Consider the following 17,523-nt stretch of genomic DNA (forward strand, 5'->3'; position numbering starts at 1 on the left):
AAGTACATAAATATCTTAAATTACAAATATAGGTTATAAATTTAATAAATTTTTCTTCTACTTGTTGGGAAAATATTGAGAATAATCAAAAATTAAGAAGGAATAAATCTGCAAATTGTAAGCATAGATATTGTGAAGCAGTAAAAACATAAAACATAAAAATTTTAGATAATTTAGTCTAAAAACTCTTCTCTGAATTTAAAGATGTTAGAACACGACATTTGCTAAACTAAATGAAGAAGATTAATTGAAAACATATCTAAAGTGGATTTTTTAATAACTGAAAATAACTAGCACATGATACCTCATGGCTGGTATATAGCTACACTGACACATTTAAGCCTATTTTGAGAAAAATAAACCAAAAATAGGATATTGATCTATGACTTAAAGACGTTGGATATAAAGAGACAATTACGCAGCTAAAAACACATGGGTGCTTAATATTTGTGAAGTCATTTTATTTCAGAATTAAATGTTTATGAAAATGGCATATCACTTTAATTAGTTATACTTTACCAAATTTCATTGTGACAATTTTTCTTCAAATTGTTTCCATAGAAATTGCAAAACGTAAATAAAAATACACTTAGTATAACTAAAATTCCTACACATGTTTAAGTATGTTCTTTTAAATAATGTGTTTTTAAATAAAATTACATATATTTATCGTGCTGACATAATGTTTTGAAATACATACACGTTGTTGAAGGCCTAAATTATGCTCACTGACATATGCGTTACCTGATACACTTATCTTTTGTGTGTGTGTGTGTGTATGTGTTTGGTGAAAATACTTGAAATTTACTCTAGCAGTGATTTTCAAGTATACAATACATTGTGATTGACTGTAGTTGCCATGTTGTACAATACATCTTTGAATTTATACTTCCTATATGACTGAAATTTTGTATTTTTTCCTACCCTTCTGCCCCAGATCTTGGTAACCAACATTATACTCTTTTGTGAGTGAAACTTTTAAAAACTCCACATATATGTGAATTTGCCTTTCTGTGCCTAGCTTATTTTATGTAACATGATGTCCTCTAGATTCATCCATGTTGTAACAAATGATAGAATTTCTTTCTTTATAAAGTGAAATACTATTTCATTGTGTATATGTACCACATTTTCTTTATCCTATGATAGATACTTAGGCTGATTCAATTTCTTGGCTACTGTGAATAATGTTGCAATGAATATTTCTTTAAAAGGTTGATTTCATTCCCTTTGGGTGTATATCCAGTATTTGGATTGCTGGATTATATGTTAGTTCTGTTTTTAAGTTTTGAGAAACTTCCTTGCAGTTTTCCATAATAGCTTTACTAATTTACATTGTCACCAACAACATGCAAGTGTTCCCTTTTCTCCACATCCTTGCCAGTACTTTTTATCTTTCATCTAATTATAAAAAACATTGTAACAGGGTGAGATAATATTATGATTTTAATTTGCTTTTCTCTGATGATTAGTGAGGGTGAGCATTTTTTATACACATATTTACCATTTATGTGTCTTGAGAAAAAGCTATCCAACTCCTTTGCCCATTTTTGTAACTGTGATGTTTGTTTTCTCTCTGTGGAGTTGTTTGAGTTCCTTATATATTCAGGATATTAACCCACTGTCAGATGTATAGTTTGCAAATATATTTTCCCGTTATATAGGTTGTCTCTTCACTTTGCTGATTGTTTCCTTAGCTGTGCAGTAATGTTTTAGTTTGTGTAATCTCATTTGTAGATTTTTTTGCTTTTGTTGTCTGTATTTTTTGGGTTATATCCAAAAAATAATTTCCCAGACCAACACCATGGATCTTTTCCCCTGTTTTCTTCTTGTAGTTTTATGGTTTCAGGTCATATGTTTAGGTATTTAATCTATTTTGAGTTGATTTGTATATGGGGTGTGAGATTAGGGCTTAATTTCATTCTTCTGCATGTGGATATCCAGTTTTCTCAAAACCATTTATTAAAGAAAATGTCCTTCCTCTATGGTTTGTTCTTGGCACCTTTGTCTAAAATCAATTGACAGCAAATGTGTGGATTTATTTCTGGGTTCTCTATTCTGTTCTATTGGTCTACGTGTATGCTTTTGTGCCATTACTCTGCTGTTTTGATTACCATAGCTTCATAGTATATTTTGAAGTTAGGTAGTATGACACCTTCACCTTTTTTCTTTTTGCTCAAGCTTTGGCTACTTAAATATGGAGAAAGTAGTATGTTCCATTCTCCCTCCATATGGAATATGTTCTTATTCCAGTGCTTAAATGGACCATTCCCTTTTAAATAAAGCATTATCCATGGAGTGTCAGCAGGAATGTTAGCTGTTACTGTGTGAGAAAGGCAAAATTTCAAGCCCCACCTCACATTTTTAAATCAGGATCTAAATGTTAACAAGATGGCCAGTGGTACCTATGTGCATTAAATTTTCAGCAGAGCTGGAATGTGCAATAAGTTAAACTGTTGCTCTCACAAGCATCATTTTTTAAACTCTTAATTTTCAATTAATCATTTTGTGGTGACAATGACAAAACAGACTTGCAGTTTAACTGTGAGCCTTGCAACATACTTATACATTAATAAATTGATAAGAATTTATTATTATACCCTCTGTTTGGCTTTTTTTAGTTTCAAACCATTCTCACCATATGAAAAAACATGGGCTATCTGCATAATAACTATAAACTAGTTTGTGATTAAAATAATAAAATAAAAATAATCTACAGAACAATATCAAAGTTGAGAAAGCATGAGTGAAAAAAAGTGCTCTGAGGTTTTGAAGTTGTTTAAGAGTTCATTAGTGATTAAATTAAACGGTTTTTTTTGGTGTAATACTTTATTTTCTATTGTATTAAACAAACGCTAGGAAAAACATTATACATTTTAATAATTTAAGTACTTATGTTGACATTTTTGAGTTAACCAATAAAGTAATATCAATAATTATCCAATTAGTTAACACAGAAATACACAGACACACGTAAACAAAGATTTCAGAGAAAAATCAACTAACCCAAATGAAGAAAGGATAAGAAAGAGAAAAAAAAATCGAAGAAACAGAAAGTGAATGCTAAGTAAAAAGCATAAAATAAAATGGTTGGAAAGTCCAAATAATATTAATTAAGACAAATATAAATGGCTAACAATACAATTAAAAAGAACTTTGCAAAATCCAGCTATTTTAAAAGGACACCTAAAAAATGAATAAAGATCAAAGATAGCCCAGGAAAACTTTAAGCACATAAGTGAATGTAGCTATTTCAATATTAGATAAAGCCTTAGAAGAAAGGTCCTTAAAAATAATGAAACATTTAATTCAGCAGGTGGATATTACAAATATAAATTTTGATGAACTTACATGCAAAAGCTCAGAGAGTAAGGCTGCTGTTAACCTAAGAAAAGCTGCCCAAGTTCTTGGAAGGATGGAAAAACAAATAAACAAATAATAACAAGAATACATTATATTTTTATGGTTGAAAGCTGGTGCCTGGTTTACTTAGAACAGCATGCACAGCTAGCAGACATAGGGGACAGTTCAGATTATCAACAAAGTAGATGAGCTAATGCATATAGCTGGAATAGATTTTAAAGCTTTTGTGGATCAAAGACAAACCAGCCAATGGGCTGGTACATGGCTGTTACCTGGAATTAATGCAGAGAATTATGGAAACAAGATAAACCAAGATGAAGATAAGATTTGGGGAAATGTCTGAGGTCATGAATCTCTGAAATTAATAGAGGGAAAGAATTTATGAGGCTATGATTTTGTATTTTGTATCTGGACTATATATACTGTTTTTCTGTCAGTCTTTGTGGTTTATGAAGGTATTCTGGGTAGTCATCACATGGACATGCTGATTAGGATGAATTCATTGACACCTCTGTTTTTGGACTCTATAAAGGTCAGCCAAACATATGGCCCCAAACAGCTTATATTCCTAAATCTTGCCAAGTTTGGAAAATTGAACCTACGTTGTATACCAGTAAAAGACAATTTTCTTGAGCAACTGATAAGTATTTTGTACAGACTAGGATACTGTACAATATTATCCTCTAACTTAATAGCCCAGTCTTCTCTGTGGAAGCCAGGTATGCTTAGAGTATTACAGTGATGCCAGCTACTGAGGTTTAAACATGAAAAAGGTTGATATTGTTTCAAAAATGTCTAACATAGTAACAGGACTGAAATAAATCATGCCTAGTTGGAAGTGTATGCAGCTTTTGATCTTGCTAATGCATCTTTATTAGTTCTCTTCAGTTGCTTTCATTAGTCCTCTTCAGTTTGCCTTCACTTGGCAAAGCATATGTGTTTTCAGTCTCCTGTGTGTCGAGCTAATCCTAGCTCAATGAAAAATGTTGATAACATGCAAATATTTTATCATAATGATATTTTGCTAAGGGTTCACATTGAAAATACATATTTACATATTACTTTGATTACTACCCAGAGAACTAGAATGAAGACAAAATCAGTGGTTTAGCTTCTCCCAGCCTATGTTAAGCTCTACGTATGCTGAAGCACACAGCCTATTAAGAACAAACTTTTCATCTACAATTACCAACCACAAACAAGAATTTTCAACTGGAATCTTACATCTGGGAATTTTACTCTGAACTCTATCCTAAGTCATTAGCTAACTACCAAAATTGAGTATGAGCTTTCATACAAGTAAAGCACAAAAGCAGTAAAAATACAATAAAACAAGCCTTGCCATGAAAACTGCTACCTTCTCAAGACTCCACAGAATTAGAAAAACATCTGTGGCTAATTTCACATCTTGGTTAAACCTTTGGTAAGAAAATGCTAAGGAGACTGGACACTTCACTGAAATTCCTTCAACTGTTAGGTATAAGTAGGTAGCCTATTTGTGGGCTCAAAGGGAAACAAATTATTTTACTGTCTTATTGATAAAACAAAACAAAAACAAAACAAACGTCATGTCCCTTTAACCCTACATTATTATCTTATAACAAGTCTTTTCTGAAACAAGCTTAAGATTGAACAATACCTCAGATTTTCACTAAAGAAATGACACTTCAAATTAAGAAATAATTCTTATCCAAAACAACTCAGTCATTTTTATGGCCATGTGTCTCTCCGCCCATTATACCCAGAGACTTACAGTATTATCCGTTATCACACTGCTGATAAAGACATACCCAAGACTGAACAATTTACAAAAGAAAGAGGTTTAAGTTTAATTGGACACACAGTTCCATGTGGCTGGGGAGGCCTTACAATCATGGCAGAAAGCAAGAAGGAACAAGTCACATCTTACGTGGATAGTGGCAGGCAAAGAGAGAGAGAGCTTGTGTAGGGAAACTGGTTTTTAAAACCTTCAGATCTTTTGAGACGTATTCAGTATCACAAGAACAGCACAAGACAGACCCACCCCCATGATTCATTTACCTCCCACATGGTTCCTTCCATGATATGTGAAAATTGTGGGAGTTACAATTCAAGATTTGGGTGGGGACACAGCCAAACCATATCACTTACTATTTTATTAAAACTTAAACTTTTGGCTCAAGTTGCACCTTTATTTACAAGACTCATCTATTGAAAAGAAAACACGGATAAATACAAATTAGTGTCAAGCTATGTAATAACATCATGATGCTAAACTACTGCTAACATATAACACATACTATCCCTAAGCACTGGAATGGGACTTGTGTGCAATTCTTAGCTGTAGAGTGTACAACCATTAGTTAAACTGAAATATATTTTACTTGGATTTATAGGCCATAGTAATTATTTACTATATAATTAGGTCATTGAGGCCTCTAATACTAGATGATAAACACACACCGATGTAAGGTACTTCCTTATGAAAACAGGTATGACAATTTAATCATAAAACTTATTTATGCTATGTAGGAACATATCCATAGGAAGCAACCCTATCAAGAGTAAGGCAGACAGCTTGCATGTAGTCACCATACTTTCTTCTCCAAAGAAGAGCTCTCCAGGGCAAGCGGACTCAGCCATTCTTAAGTACCTAAACATGGTTATATTTCCCTCTGACTTTGAAACAGAGCCAATTGTCCCATAGAACTGATGTTTATTGTTTCCTGATCAATGTAGATATTGACCCTCCTGATCTTAAAGCTTGAAACTTACATCTGTCTTATCTGAGTTCCTTCCTCAGGAAACTGGCCATCAAGCCTCCCAGATGGTATCAGGGAACTGAAACTCACCAGATCCTTGCATCTGGACAGTGAGATGTCAGACCCCTCACCCATCACGATTGCCTAACTGACCACCTCCTTCCTGTTGGCTAACTTCCTTAACCCTCCTTAATTCCTGTTTTCCCACACTTAAGTTACAATCCTTCCCTGCTAAATCAACCCCCAATTGTAGTCAGTCGGGGAGATGGATTTGAGACTGATCTCCCATTCTCCTTGGCTGCAGCACTTGAATAAAGCATGTCAATACCCGTTGTCTTAGTGATTGGCTTTCTGTGGGGAGACCAGCAGGACCTAGACTGAACTCCTGGTGTTTAGGTGACAACTTGTCTGAATCTATACACATCTAGTATTCAAGGGATTAGGAACAAGAAGTATTTCATCAGGAACAGTCACAAGACTCTCTCTTTTTCAAATAGCATGCATTTTCAGAAGACTGGTGCGTTGTTCTCGCTTTCTATTGCACCTGGTTTCACTGCAGCATACAGATAGATTGCTTTGTAGAGCCAATATTGTGGATAACAGGATAGAAGACCTCAGACACTGACTTTCATTCAGATGGTACCAGGGCCTTATAGTCATTTCCTAGGATTACCACAACAAACTACCACAAACTGGCTGGCTTACAAAACTCATACATTTACTTTCTCACATTTCTAGAGGCTAGAAGTCTGAAATCAAGGTGTGAGTAAGACTATGCACTGTCATCAAGCTTCTATAGGTTGTCAGTAATCTTTGGCATTCCTTGGTTTGCAGCTGCATAATTCCAATCTGCTTCCATAGTCACATAGCCATCTTCCATCTATGTATTTGTTTTCATATGTGGTTCCCTTTTCTGTGTTTCTGTTTGTGTATCTCTTCTCTTCTTTTTTTTTGTGAGTATAAACATTATCTTTTATTATATATGATTGTTAAACTTTGCTCTCCACAACACTTCATAACCTTGGATGTAAACATGAGAAAAAATGCTAATTAAGAATCCTTATGCACCCAGTCCAGTGCTCCCTTAATTAATCAAACTGGTAAGTCTACTCTTTCTTGATTCCACCCTGAGGTATTGACTTTTGAACCAAGACATGCTTATCTTTTACCAACAACAGGGATGGTCACTGTTAAAGTTTCTAAATAATTTATTAAGGAAATAAGTTCCCCCAAAGTCAGGCTGAACTGGGAGCTGATTAACAAAGCTGTGTAAGTTAGTGTGTTTGCTTTAAAGTATTACAAGAAGTACACAGAGCACACATCCGGGTTATAAAAGCCCTTTTATAAAGCCAGTTTTAAACAAAACAAAAAAAAAGTTTACAAAAGAAAAAAGATACAGAAAAAGAATAACTTGCTTCATATGTCCCAAAAAGAGAAAAAAATAAAGGGGACAATGCCAACATGCTCAACAATAAAGGGTTTTCTTATTTTTTTAATACAAAATACAAGCAAAGGATACACAAGCTTTGTCTTCTGGAACTTAGTGAATTCTTTTCTCTTTTTCTTCTCCTCTTCTTATGAGGACACCAGTCATGCTGGATGAAAGACATACCCTACTCAAGTATGACCCCATTTAAGTTACATCTAGTTATATCTCAAAAGGCACTATTCTAAATAAGGTCACCTTAACAGGTACTAGTGAGTACGACTTCAGCATACCTTTCTGAGGAACTCAACCCACCACAGTGCTCCCTCCACTAACACGAGTACATCCATTATAAAAATTGGTTGACTATGGAGAATTGATAGAGCTCATCACTTTGAAAAATCAGTGTTCATACAGGCATACCTCAGAGATAATGTAGGTTCAGTTCCAGACCACTGCAATAAAGCAAATAAGACAATAAAATTAGTCCTACAGTATTTTTGGTATCCCATTGCATATAAAAGTTAAGTTTACACTGTACTATAGTTTATTGAGTGTGCAGTATAATTATGTCTACATTAAAAGTGTACACACCTTAATTTAAAAATACCTTATTTCTAAAAAATGCTAATGATCATGTGAGCCTTCAACAAGTCATAATCTTTTTGCTGGTGGCAGGTCTTGCCTTTCTGTTAATGGCTGCTGATTGATTAGAACGGTGGTTGATAAAGGTTGAGGTGGCTATGACAATTTCTTAAAATAAGTTAACACTGAAGTTTGCCTCATCAATGGACTTTTTCTTTCATAAAAGTTTTCTCAGTAGCCTGTGATGCTGTTTGGTAGCATTTTACCCACAGTAGAACTTCTTTCAAAATTAGTGATAATTCTCTCAAATTCTCTTGCTATTTATCAACTAAGTTTATATAGTATTCTAAAGCCTTTGTTGTCATTTCCACAGCGTTCACAGGATCTTCAGCAGGAGTAGATTCCATCTGAAGAAACCACTTTCTTTTTCATCCATAAGAAACAACTCCTTATCGTTTAAATTTTTACTGTAAGATTACAGTAATTCATATCTTCAAGTTTCACTTCTAATTCTAGTTCTCTTGCTATTATCACCACATCTGAAGTTACTTCTTCCACTGAATTCTTGAACCCTTCAAAATCATCCATGATAGTTGGAGTTAACTTCTGTACTCCTGTTAATGTTGATATTTTGACCTTGCCACAAATTATAAATACTCTTAATTGCATCTAGAATGGGGAATTCTTTCCAGAAGTTTCTCAATTTACCTTGTCAAAATCCATCAGAGTGATCTAAGTCTAGAGCAGGTATAGCCTTAGAAAATGCATTTCTTAGATAATAAGACCTGAAATGCGAAATTACTGCTTGATCCATGGGTTAGAGCATGGATGTTGTGTTAGCAGGCATAAAAACAGCGTTGATCTTGTACATCTCCAGCACAGCTTTTGGGTGAGGAGGTGTATTTTCAATGAACAGTAATATTTTGAAAGGATTCTTTTTTTCTGAGCAGTAAGTCTCAACAGCGGGCTTAAAATATTCAATAACTATGCTTGAAACAGATGTGCTGTCATTGAGGCTTTGTTGTTCAATTTTTAGAGCACAGGAAGAGCAGATTTAGCACAATTCTTAAAGACCCTGTGATTTTCATAAGGGTGAACTAACACTGGCTTCAGCTGAATGGCATCAGCTGCATTAGCCACTAACAAGAGAGCCAGCCTGTCCTTTGAAGCTTTGAAGCCAGGCATTAACTCCTCCTCTCTAGCTATGAAAGTCTTAGATGGCATCTTCTTCCAGTACAAGGTTGTTTCATGTACAATAAAAATTTGTTGTTTAGTGTAACCCACTCCTTGAATTATTTTAGCTAAATCTTCTGGATAACTTGTTGCAGTTTCTACATCACCACTTGTTGGTTCATCTTGCACTTTTATGTTTTGGGGACAATATTTTTTTAAAAACTCATGAACTAACCTCTGTTCACTTCAGACGATTCTTCTGCAGCTTCTTCACCCCTCTCAGCATTTATAGAATTGAAGAGTTAATGTCTTGTACTGGATTAGATTTGGGCTTACGGGAATATTGTGACTGGTTTTATTTTCTAAACAGCTAACTAAAACTTTCTCCATATCAGCAATAAGGCTGTTTTGCCTTCTTATCATATGTGTGCTTACAGAAATTACACTTTCAATTTCTTCAATAACTTTTCCTTTGGGCTAACTGGCACAAGAGGCCTAGCTTTTGGCCTAGATCAGTTATTGACATGCCTTCCTCATTAAGCTTAATCATTTCTAGATTTGTATTTACAGTGACAGACAGGTGACTCTTCCTTTCATTTGAATACATAAGAGGCCATTGAAGGTTGATAATTGGGCTAATGTCAACAAAGTTGTTCTCAGAAAATTAGGGAGACCCAAGGAGGGAAAGAGTGATGAGGACAGCCCATCTGAGGAACAGCCAGAACAAACACATTTACAGATGAAGTTCATCCTCTCATATGGGCATGGTTCCTGGTACTCTCAAACAATTACAATAGTAACCTCAAAAATCACTGATCACAGATCACCATAACAGATATAATAATAAAAGTTTAAAATATTACAAGAATTACCAAAATGTGACACAGATGCACAAAGTGAGCAATGGGAAAATGTCACTGATAAGCTTGCTCAACACAGAGTTGCCACAAACCTTCAATTTGTTTAAAAAAAAAAATCACACTATGTGCCAAATGGAATACAGCAAAGCACAATAAAATGAGGCATACCTGTAACTTATATCACTATTTTTTGTTGCTAATATTATCATAATGTTTTCAGATTTTGTATGTAAGTAATTTTTTTTTTTTTTTTTTTTGAGACAGATTCTCACTCTGTTGCCAGGCTGGAGTGCAGTAGTGCGATCTCAGCTCACTACAACCTCTGCCTCCCAGGTTCAAGCGATTCCCCTGCCTCTGCCTCCCGAGTAGTTGGGACTACAGGTGCATGCCATCACGCCCAGCTAATTTTTTTTGTATTTTTAGTAGAGATGGGGTTTCATCATGTTGGCCAGGGTGGTCTCAATCTCCTGACCTTGTGATCCACCCGCCTTGGCCTCCCAAAGTGCTAGGATTACAGGCGTGAGCCACCAAGCCCGGCCATAATTTTTTTTTTTTTAAACAGTCTTGCTCTGTCACCCAGGTTCAAGTGCAGTGGGGCAATCTTGGGTCACTGCAGCCTCCACCTCGCAGGTTGAAGTGATTCTCCTGCCTCAGCCTCCTGAGTAGCTGGAATTACAGGCACCCGCCACCATGCCCAGATAATTTTTGTGTTTTTAGTAGAGATAGGATTTCATCATGGTGGCCAGGCTGGTGTTGAACTGTTGGCCTCAAGTGATAAGCCAGCCTTGGCTTCCCCAGCTGTTGGGATTACAAGCATGAGTCATGGCACCTGGCCCTAATATAAGTAATTGAACAGTAAAAGCTAATTTAAACTTTAAGGCATATTAATACAAAGAAATTCCATCCTAGCTCTACTGTTGTTGCCTCTATTGTATATAGTAGAGTGTAGCAATGCAAATAAAAAGTTATGGATGTATTAGGGTAAAAATAAATAAAATCTCCCTTTGAAATGCTTTATTTTAAATGATGTGCCATCTTACAAATATTCGATAGTATAGGACTTAGAAGCTTAGTCACTGAAAAAAAACTATTTAGGTCTAACATTTGGGCCTACTTCTGTTTCTTTCCTCCATATTCCAAAGCCTGAGATTTGTGCAGGTTTTTAAATGTAGAGAATGAAGTATGTGAATTTTTACTGTGCATTTCCTTTGATGAGACAGAACATATCAGAGGCTAAATCAATAGAAAACTTGTATCATAAATACTTGATAAATATTTTTAAAATAAACCTGGGATTATATTGGTTAGGAAATAAGAAACTAAAACCTTACATTGATTTAATGTTTCCCTCTGAACCTGTAACTGAAACGTGATAGGAATTTGCTATTATTTCTTATGGAGGCCCTGTTTTCACTCTTTACCTCAAATTAAGCACTAAACTATAATTACAAATAGCTTTTGTTTTTAATTAAAGAGTTAATGTTACTGATCAAGCATCATGACAGAGATTGCACACTAGATTTTCTGAGTGATTTCATGAACAAAGTCTTAATTGATAACATCTAATCTCCTTTTACTTTAGTATCATCAATGTAATTCATATAGGCATGGCAATTAGATGCTAAATATGTGATTAAAGCAGTCAGTACATTTTATCAAATTTAAAAGAAAATTCCTTAAATCACCATGACGTGTATGTAAGCATGTCTGTTTGTATATATGTGTATGTGTATCTATTTTCTTTACTATTGTCAACATAACTAGATTTATTCTTTTATTGGGTTGTGCATTAGGTAAAGTACATGATATTAAATCCATGTTGCATGAAAATTGCATGTCTGAATTAATGCCAAGCTCATAGGCAATTTGTCAAGATGCCCAATTTAGAAGAAGGTTATAGGAAAAAATATTGTCAAAGCAATTGCAACATTTATGTTTCCATTGGCCAAAGGTCAAACAGCCATTAAGATGTTTGGGACACAGATTAATGATCATTATTTAAATATTTCCTCCTCTCCAGCTTCACATTTTTAATATACGTGTAATTACACATTCACATTTAAAATATTATTAAAATATAATGTTATTAAATATAATATTTTACACTATAAAATATTAAAATATAAAATATTTTAAATTATAAAATAAAATGTTATTAAAATATAACATTATATATAAATATATAAAATATAATATATAAATATATAAAATATAATAATATATATAAATATATAAAATATAATAATATATATAAATATATAAAATATAATAATATTACATATAAAGAAACCCAAGCACAGACATGCACAACCAAAGTTAAACATGTAAAATATATGTCAAATGAAATAGAGAAAATAAACCACTGAGTTTTAGTCCACTTCTGTCTGCTATATGTCATCCTCTTCATCAGTTATGCCCAGCATTGTGGAATACAGCTATCATTTATAGAACTTAAAGTTTGAAGCTACCTAATATTATGTGTAGATATTAGGTGTAAAATAGAAATATAAAATCATACACAAAATATATTTTGAAAAGGCTGCTATATTAACATGAGCATTTAGAATTTAAAATGTACTATATTTCCTATGGATACTTGATTATGCAGAGTCTATATATCCAGTCTCTGTACAAATTAGTATAAAAGCCAAAAAGCTAATTATGTTTTAATTTAATATAACCTTTCTCCTAATTCATAATTCAGCTGCACAACTGCATATATTATTGAATTTCATATTATTTGTGCTACTTTTATTATGTAACCTAATGTTAAATTAGACACATATTACATAATTGAAAATATTTAATGAAATAAATATTTAAATAAGACTTATGAATTAAATCCAGCTTTTGGAAATTTCCTCAAACTCCTTCACTAAAATAATGGTCTTGAAAGAACAACAAATCCCCATGGGAAGTTTTCTTTATTGTGCTCATATATATTTGGGTGATAATACCAGTTTAATGTAAATGAATGATCATTTCAATTATCATTGAAATTTATTTCACTTTAAATATACCTGATATTTATCATTTTATTCAAGGACAAAAATTATGATGACATCTCAATTCTTTATCTTAGTATTTCTCTTCTATTATTGAATTCAGAAATTTTTGTAATCTATTAAAGAAGATAGTGCTTGACTGAGACACATTTTTATGTCCAGGTAGAACATATTTCTCTCCTTGTCCTAGAAAACATAGCTCTTACTTGACAATGTCAAAACATTGCAAAGGCTTAGAAACAAAAACATACCCAGATAGCAATATAAGTCTGGCTTACAGAATTATGCATTCATTTTTCACATATTGAAGCCTATTACTGCACTGCTTATATATAAGTAAACTGCAATGAAACCACTAGCAAATCTCATGCTCAGTTTCTTTATCAATACTGAACATTTGCTTTGTTGACTCTTCAAATTAAAGAAAGTAGACTTTTGAAAATTACAAAGGTAACGAGTAAATATTTTATTAGAAGTCAATCAACATCAAAGCATTTAGAATAAATATGAAATCGAAGGTTACCCAACCAGGCTGGGTGCAGTGGTTCACTACTGTAATCCCAGCAATTTGGGAGGCTAAGGCGGCCAATCATTTAAGGCCAGTAGTTCAAGATGAGCCTGGCCAACATGGCAAAACCCCGAAACTCCGTCTCTACTAAAAATACACACAAAAATTTAGCCGGGTGTGATGGCAGGCGCCTGTAATCTCAGCTACTTGGGAGACTGAGGCAGGAGAACCACTTGAACCTGGGAGGTGGAGGTTGCAGTGAGCCAAGATTGAGCTACTGCACTCCAGCCTGGGCAACAGAGTGAGACTCCATCTCAAAAAAAAATAAAAAACCCACAAAGTTTACCCAACCATATTCATATGATCTTTCTTCTTCAATATTAATGATTACTCACAATTTGGAAGAAAACTGTTAGAGCTATTTATATCCAGACAATTACATAATTGTTTGAGAGGTAACTAGATAATAACGTTTTCATTCATCAACTTCCTAGAAGTTCCTTGTGCATCAGGCACTCTACAGATTTTGGTAATGCAGTAGAAGGCATAATAGAAAATTTCCTACAGGAGTTTACATGGAAATTGTAAAGGAACGATATAGATATACTAAGTAAACTAAACAAATACAAAGCTGATGAGCAGTGCAAAATAAACAAAGAAAAAGGAATTGCCCATATCTATGTTCTCAAAACAATTTGCATGTTCTTGATTACTGTAATGGCTGATTGTTCCTCCCATATTTTGATCATTTATGTATTTTTATGCATCTTTCCATGTTCTTTACTGGAATAAGTAGTCTGATTCCATTTTTGTTTTTTATACTGCTGTTAGCTTTCAAGCCCAACCACCTTCCCTTTCACTCTGTCACACATCTGAGTGAGATAATAAGAAAGATAAAGTGTTCCCTTATATGCACGGGAACTCTAACTAATACAAGGCCCACCAATTACCTACCATAAAATCCCAAAGTAGCCACCCCTCCTGCTCTCCAGTGAAACTCATTTGCAGACCTGCAAGACAGCCTGCCTATTCACCCCAGAAAGCCTTTGCATGTGAATCTAAATTTGTTCTTACACTCTTGGTATATACATGGTGTCCATTAGTCTCAACATCAGAACCACATTTTGTTGGGGGTGGGAGGTCCAGTTCACCTCTATGAAGTGACCACAAATTTATCCTCTTTTACAAAGGGGTTCTATTGTGTTATCTAAATATAAACTCAACATTCTGATATCTATTTCCATCTGTATTTTATTCTTGCTTTGGAAGATATCCTGGTTTGCCTCACATCCACGTAGTATAATGAAATTACTTTACTGTTATTTGAAAACCATTAATGTGCTATACCACATCCATTCTCCACCCTGCTCTGTGCTCTGTTAGACTCATCTGTGTGGACAATGCCAGGAATCCTTAGCCTTGGACTTCCATTAGATTTTGGTTAATAAAAGACGCTTGCATGAGATTTCATGCTGGAGAGAACATTCAGGATATTAATGTTTTTAACTTTTATTTTAGATTTAGGGGCACATGTGCAGGCTTGTTATACAGGTAAACTCATGTCACAGGGATCTGTCGTACAGATCATATCATCACCCAGGTATTAAGCCTAGTGCCCATTAGTTATTTTTCCTGATTCTCTCCCTCTTCCTAGCCTCCACTGTTTGGTAGTCTGTTGTTCTGGTCTCTGTGTCCATATTTTCTCACCATTTAGCTCCTATTTATAAGTGAGAACATTCGGTATTTGGTTTTCTGTTCCTGCATTAGTTTGCTAAGGATAACACCCTCCGGCTCCATCCATCTCCCTGTAAAAGACATGGTCTCATTTCTATTTATGGCTGCATATTATTTCATAGTATATATGTACCAGATTTTCTTAGTCCAACCTATCATTAATGAGCGTTTAGGTTGATTACATGTCTTTGCTATTATTAATAGTGCTGTAATGAACATACGCATGTATGCGTCCTTATGATACAACAATCTATATTCCTTTGGGTATATCCAGTAATGGCATTGCTGGGTCGAATGGTAGTTCTGTTTTTAGCTATCTGAGGAATCATCACACTGCCTCCCACAATGGTTGAAATAATTTACACTCCTTCCAACAATGTACAAGCATTTTTTTCCTCCACAACATCATCAGCACCTGTTATTGTATTCCCCAAATTTCTGCTCATCTTTTGTAATTAGTCCTTTATTAGTCCATTTTCGTACTGCTATGAAGAAATACCTGAGAGTGGATAATTTATAAAGAAAAAGAGGCTTAATGAACTCACAGTTCCATATGGCTAGGGAGGCCTCACAATCATGGCAGAAGGTGAACAAGGAGCAAAAGCACTTCTTACATGGCAGCAGGCAACAGAGTGTGTGCAGGGGAACTGCCCTTTATAAAACCATCAGATCTCATGAGACTTGTTCACTATCATGAGATAAGCAAATCATAAGCACGGGAAAACCTGCCCATGATTCATTTGCCTCCCATCCAGTCCCTCCCACAACACATAGGGATTATGGGAGCTACAATACAAGATGAGATTTGGGTGGAGACACAGCCACACCATATCAAGTTCCTTTATTAAACTTCCATTAAAATCCAGTCTAAGTGAATAATTTGTTTCCTGCCAGTCTCTGATATGTAAGCTCTAAATATTTTGTACAGTCTTCCATTAAACGTAATTCCTATACCATCTGGATTAGCGGCTTTTTGCATAAATAGTACTAATGCATGTTATTTATTTATTTATTTATTTTATTTTTATTTTTTTGAGACAGAGTCTCTCTCTGTCCCCCAGGCTGGAGTGCAGTGCCGCGATCTCAGCTCACTGCAACCTCTGCCTCCTGGGTTGAAGCGATTCTCCTGCCTCAGCCTCCTGAGTAGCCGGGATTACAGGCACAGGCCACGATGCCCGGCTAATTTTTTTATTTTTTTTTATTTTTTTATTTTATTTTATTTTATTTTATTTTATTTTTTTGAGACGGAGTCTCGCTCTGTCGCCCAGGCTGGAGTGCAGTGGTGCAATCTCGGCTCACTGCAAGCTCTGCCTCCCGGGTTCACACCATTCTCCTGCCTCAGCCTCTCCAAGTAGCTGGGACTACAGGCGCCTGCCACCACGCCCAGCTAATTTTTTGTATTTTTAGTAGAGACGGGGTTTCACCGTGGTCTCGATCTCCTGACCTCGTGATCCGCCCACCTTGGCCTCCCAAAGTGCTGGGATTACAAGCGTGAGCCACCGCGCCTGGCTAGTGGAGACGGGGTTTCACCATGTTGGTCAGGCTGGTCTTGAACTCCCTACCTTGTGATCCCCCCTTTCAGCAAGGTATAGTCCAACTTCAGTTACAAGGATATGTAACCAGTTTGACTTAATTTTACCACTTACTCATTTAATTATAACCGTATTGTAACTATCTGTGCTCTCCAGTGTTCTCCGAACTGCCTCATTTCATTCTTTGCGATATCTTTGTCCAATGTTGAGTTTTGCAGATTTTCTAGCACTGAAGCCAAAATTTGTTTTGTTCTAAATAAGAAATTATATCTGAATACTTAAAATGCTTTATTTATGACTTAGAAATTATATCCTAATATATGAGAATATTTCCAAAATATTCCAAAATAGCATTGTCATAACTCTCAGGATTCTAACCCTATGTTCATTATTACTATTGTTAAGTTCTCTTCTATTAAATATATGAAATGGATTGTTTAGAATGTTTCATTTGGCACTCCACATTCTTCATGTACGCCCAATCCAACATTCTTTCCTGATATTTGGGAATAGATTTTTGGATATACTGCTCAACTTTTACAATAACATCAACAAGGTTAATTTTTTTTTTTCTTTCCAGCTGCATCTTATTTTTA

The 17,523-nt window shown here is 34.8% G+C and overlaps 1 long non-coding RNA gene across 1 annotated transcript in view; it reads left to right on the plus strand.

The window, feature by feature from the left end:
- Positions 1-17,523, plus strand: part of LOC129463793 (uncharacterized) — a 129,385-nt gene that overhangs the window by 1,116 nt on the left and 110,746 nt on the right. The gene's annotated exons all lie outside the window — the stretch shown is intronic.

This window comes from Symphalangus syndactylus, chromosome 15 (genome assembly GCF_028878055.3).
Source record: "Symphalangus syndactylus isolate Jambi chromosome 15, NHGRI_mSymSyn1-v2.1_pri, whole genome shotgun sequence".
Lineage (NCBI taxonomy): Eukaryota > Metazoa > Chordata > Mammalia > Primates > Hylobatidae > Symphalangus > Symphalangus syndactylus.